This window comes from Lacerta agilis, chromosome 10 (genome assembly GCF_009819535.1).
Source record: "Lacerta agilis isolate rLacAgi1 chromosome 10, rLacAgi1.pri, whole genome shotgun sequence".
NCBI lineage: Eukaryota > Metazoa > Chordata > Lepidosauria > Squamata > Lacertidae > Lacerta > Lacerta agilis.
This window is the reverse complement of record NC_046321.1, coordinates 28,085,095-28,090,231: the sequence shown is the minus strand read 5'-3', so window position 1 is coordinate 28,090,231 and position 5,137 is coordinate 28,085,095.

Here is a 5,137-nt window from a genome sequence, read left to right as displayed (position 1 = left end):
GGCTTTTCCCAAGCAATTGGAGACTGCGTCTATGTGCAGCCTCTTGCTGCTTCGCCCGTTTCAGCCCCCTTCAGGTTCTGGGAGACAGGAGGGGAGACACCTGTGACTCAGGAAGTGGTTAAGAAACAGTAAGCAGAGAGTAGGAATGGGGGGGGGGGAGAATCACATATATGCTTATGGGTCTGAACTGGTGGCGACTGACTTGGAACAAAACCTTGGGCTATGAAAAAGGTAAATTCCATGCTAGGGATCAGTAGAAAAATGAATTGAAAACAAAACAGCCAATATCATGTTATATAAGTCTATGGCAGGCATAGGCAAACTCGGCCCTCCAGATGTTTTAAGACTACAATTCCTATCATCCCTGACCACTGGTCCTGTTAGCTAGGGATGGTGGGAGTTGTAGTCCCAAAACATCTGGAGGGCTGAGTTTGCCTATGCCTGGTCTGTGGTGTGATCGCATTTGGTATAACGTGGACAATTATGGTTGCTTCATCTCAAAGAATATATTGTGGAGTTTGAAAAGATTCAGAAAAGGACAATCAAATGATCAAGGGCTTTTTGGTTTGACTAAGAGGCAACATGATGGAAGGGCATAAAATTATGTATAGCATGGAAAAAGTTGAGAGAGAAAAGTTGTCCCACCTTCTCAGAACACAGACAAAAGAAAGCACTTCTGGAGGCAGTGATGGCTCCCAACTTGCATGGCTTTAAAAGAAGATGGGACAAATTCACGGAGGTAAAGGTTATCCATGGCTACCAGTCGTGATGGCCATGCTTTGCTTTCCATGGTCAAAGGCTGTATACCTGAAACCACAGGAGGAGAGAACCCTGGAAAGCCACTGCTGCCATTCAGTGTAGACGATACTGAGCTAGATGGACCAGTGGTCTGATTCTGCATAAGACAGCTTCCTGTGTTCCTGTGACTGGATTCCAGACCATGACACCCGCTGGCCGGTCAATACCATTAAGATCCCTTTGTTAAAATTCCATCATCCCCCCTTCACCAAGCTGTTCCCAGACAAGTTCTTCATAATGCTTAACAGCATTCTTCCTGGAAAAATATTACCTACACAGATACACATGCAAAAATTAAAGCACACAGCAGGATTCACAGTTAATTATTTACAAAGGCATTTCTCCTCTAGTCAAGCACTTCGAGTAATTGCAGTCAGTTTCCCAACACCAATAAATATTTTCCTCTCCAGATAACACTCTTATTCTCATCCAGACCATTAGAGGCAGCATTTACTATTAGTAAAATAGAATATTTATCCCTTATAGGAAGTGGATTGGACAAAACAAGAATTCACCCTTTCCAACAGTCTATCTTTAATTACCTACACTCCAGACTGATCTGTTTGGCAACCAAGTGTCCTTCCTCCTCCTCACCCCATTTATCTTTTGTTTTACACTAAAACTTATAAATCATATATTCCTAAGCATTTATTTCAACTCCTTGTCATCAGGAATGATAAAAACATACATAGTGCAATTCTGTACAGGTCTACTCAGAAGTAAGTTCCACTGTGTTCTCTCTAGCCAATGTGTTTAGGATTGCAGCCCTAATTCTAAAAGCCATCATATCTCTATACAGGCATGCTCTCCATTAGCTTCCAGAATACAATGCAAGCACAAGCACCAAATAATTAATAAATGCCAGCAACAACAATAAAACAGACACCCACCCCCGCAAATGCTAAAATCCAATACATAATTGCAACCCAGATTCCCTCGGAAGAGACAGCAAAAAGATATGGGTCTTGAGGACTTTCCTAAAAACCTGTGGGGATGGAGCCTGACTGGCAAAGTGTGGGGCTGCTGCAAAAAAGAGTCCTCTCCCTCATGCCAACCAACCTAATTATTCTCAGAGGCAGGCAAGTGAGAAGTGTATCCAAAATGTAGAACTCAACATGTGAGCAGGCTGGTCTGGGTGAAGGTGGTCTTTTAAGTAACTCAGGCCCAGACAATTTCAGTCTTTAACTTTTAACGACTCATCCAGTGTAGCTGGTGCAACATAGGTATCACATGAGTTGGCTTCCCTAGAATATTTGGGCGGCTGTAGTAGTCTTGCCAAAATGTCATCAATGCAGTGATGACCAAGGGAAGGCCAGACCTCTCCATTCAGTTGGTATGCCAACTGTAACATAAGCACTTGTAGCCAATGTTGGCGCCTGAAGCATCCTTAGCTTGTCCCGAGTCCAGAACCCCCAAAGCGACTCATGCTCTGATCCAAACTGTAGATCTGAGGCCTTGAACAAGTCTTTGTTTTTTTTGTTTCATTGGCTTGTTTTGCCAGACCAGGAAAGCTTATCCAATCAAGCCAGCTGCCAGTAATTCACTTTCACTCCACCATCCCAATTGCTTATAATGGGCACGATACTTAACTCTGGCCGACAGACCTCCCAGTCTGCCTTAGCGTCAATAGCTGGCAGACTTCTGCAATACCTCCAAAGAGGGGCCTGTCAGTTACAGGAGCCTAATTCTGCCTTCTGCATTTATGCAGAATACATGGGGTGGAGGAATCAATGAAGAGTTTTTCCCACACTTCTGCCACCAGCCTGCTGCCGATCTCTCTCACTAGCTTACTATTTAATGGTTATTAAAATTCAATATAAACAATCCTCCCCAGTATTTACAATAATCAGCTTCCACTGTGGGCATCTACTGTGGCTTTCTTCAGTTCCTGTACAGCTTCTTTTTCCTGGCATCGTTTCCTCTAGCTTTTTAGTCTTAATCATTGCTCCCAGGCACCTGGATGGACAAAGCATCTTGATTCTCTGCTATTATCTGCAATACCCAACAGTCCCTCATCAACCTCCTTAGCTCCAGCTAGAGATGTGCAAATATGTCAATGTTGTTTTCTCATTTTCTTAATCTTAACTATGGTCCTCTGCATTTTCACATCAGTTTGCTTTAATAAAAAAAAAATTAATCAGCAATCTAGTGCAGATTTCTACTATGTTCACAACATTCCCCTGATCTATCAAGCTTGTAACTCTATTAAAAAAAGAAACGAGATTCATCTGGCGTGACTTGTTTTTGAGAACCCATGCTGGGTCTTAGTAGTCACAAAAATCCAAAGCCCCATAGGAGGGCAAAAGTTGTTGGAGGTTTCATTGGGTCTTGGCCACTACATACAGAAGTCCCACAGAGGCATAGAGAGAGGGGCGGGTAAGGGGGGGGGAGGAAAGCAAAATAGTGCTAGGAACTGTTATTGGTGAAAGTTAATAAATAATAATGGTGAAAGTTGAGTTGTGGATACTAAAAAATCAGGAAGGGAGCTGTTATAAAATAAAGCAAAGAATGTAATGAGCAATTTTTAACTGCTAGAAGACTATGTAAATGTAAACTCAGGTCATGCTAAAGAAACAATTTCTAAATAACAAACATTTGTGCCTTGGATCAGTCAAGACAAAAAACTATTCTGGCTATAATGCTATAATGTGCAAAGGGTCTCTTGTAAGCATCCTGAAGCTCCTGGGAAAACTCTGATTAGGGCAGGCAACAGATAAGAGAATGCAAAACTGCTGAAAATCCAGACAAAAATGCTATGTTGTTGGCAATTTTGAAGGTGTGAGCTGGTCATGACAAAGCATTATTATTGCAAAAAAGTATTAACAGAAATGTGATATTTTGGAATAGTAGAATTTATACAGAAAGCACACAACTAGAAACCTTGCCAGAGTTATAAGGATGATAACATGTTTTGTCATACTTACAATTAATTATGTAGACATGCAGCAAATGGGGGTGGTCCTTTTTCTTGTTTTCATTTATTCTTTTCCTGTCCCCTATTTTTGTATTCCTGAAGCATATTAGAAGGCTACGTAGTCATATAAGATTTTCTGCTTTCATAAATAATAACTTTAAAATTATAAAAAATCCAGTGCATTCATATTCAATTACAAAGTTCTACCAAATAAAACAACTGTTTAGAAGAGCACTGAAAGGTAAGATCTGTTTAGGAAGTAAGATTTCAAATAAAACATATTCTGCAAATTAGAAGAAATTTCAGAACACATATAAAAGGATGCCATTGTAATTAAATTGAAGCACTGAGCTTTTTAAAAGAGGCAGCCTTGTCCAAAATGGAGAATGTTAAAACATGTTAATCCTGATAAACCAAACATAAATTTACAACAAGTTAAGCAAAACAGGTTAGGAAGTATAAAATAGAAATTTATTAAAGTATGTCAGAAACCAGATACCAGCCAGAGAGGTAGAAGGACTATTAGATGACAAAGGTGTGGAAAAGAAGCACCACAGACAAAAGGGAAAGTGTGAGAGAACTCCTTGACTCATTCTTTACTGCATGAGATGGAGAGAGATCCACACTTGAAGCATTTTTCCCCGGTACTGCATCTGAAGAGCTATTTCACATAGAGGTGACAAACATGCAATTGACAAAAAGGGATGTGCCACAGGGGTTACTCGAGCTGATGTTCACTCAAGAATCGTTAAGGAGCTCTGATGTGATTTTGTTGGTCCTTTAGCAAAAATAAAATAAATAAATCTGGGATTGGCCTCTTTACCGGAGCACTGAAAGCCCACTCAGTCCATATAGCACCACATTATATTATAGACCCGCCAACCTAACCTCTGCCTCGCTTAACCAGAAAGTATGGCTAGTGCTAAACCAAGCCTTTCTCACTGGAGAAGGGCTAGGAGCAAAGAGCAACTAGGAAACGTGACTTTCTCATGTTTCCTTCTCGCTCTTTCACTGCCAGCTCTCGATCGTCATCACGCTGCTCTCTTTACATCTCAATCCGACGGGAAACAATCCCAGGCAACGCGGTTTCATTCCCCTTTCCTAAAACAAGAGGCGCTCCCAGCCCTCCATTCCCCGCCCCGCACTGCCGCCGCACCACAGTGTAAAAACATGCCTGCTGGATCGTGTGTGTGTGACAAAGAGAGCGAGAGAGAACTGGTGATTCTTCAAGGCAGCACCAATAGCGCCCTTCCTCCGCTCCTCCCGGCGCGGAAAGGGTTACGAGGCAGCAGCCGGAGGGGCCAGGAGAGGAAGAGTCGATGACGTCCCCGCTCGCGCTCTCCAATCAAGATATAATCAACAGCCTTGGTTCAAGTGGCAGAAGGAAGCCGGGGCTTCTCCAGCAGCCCGTCCTCTCTCTCCAGC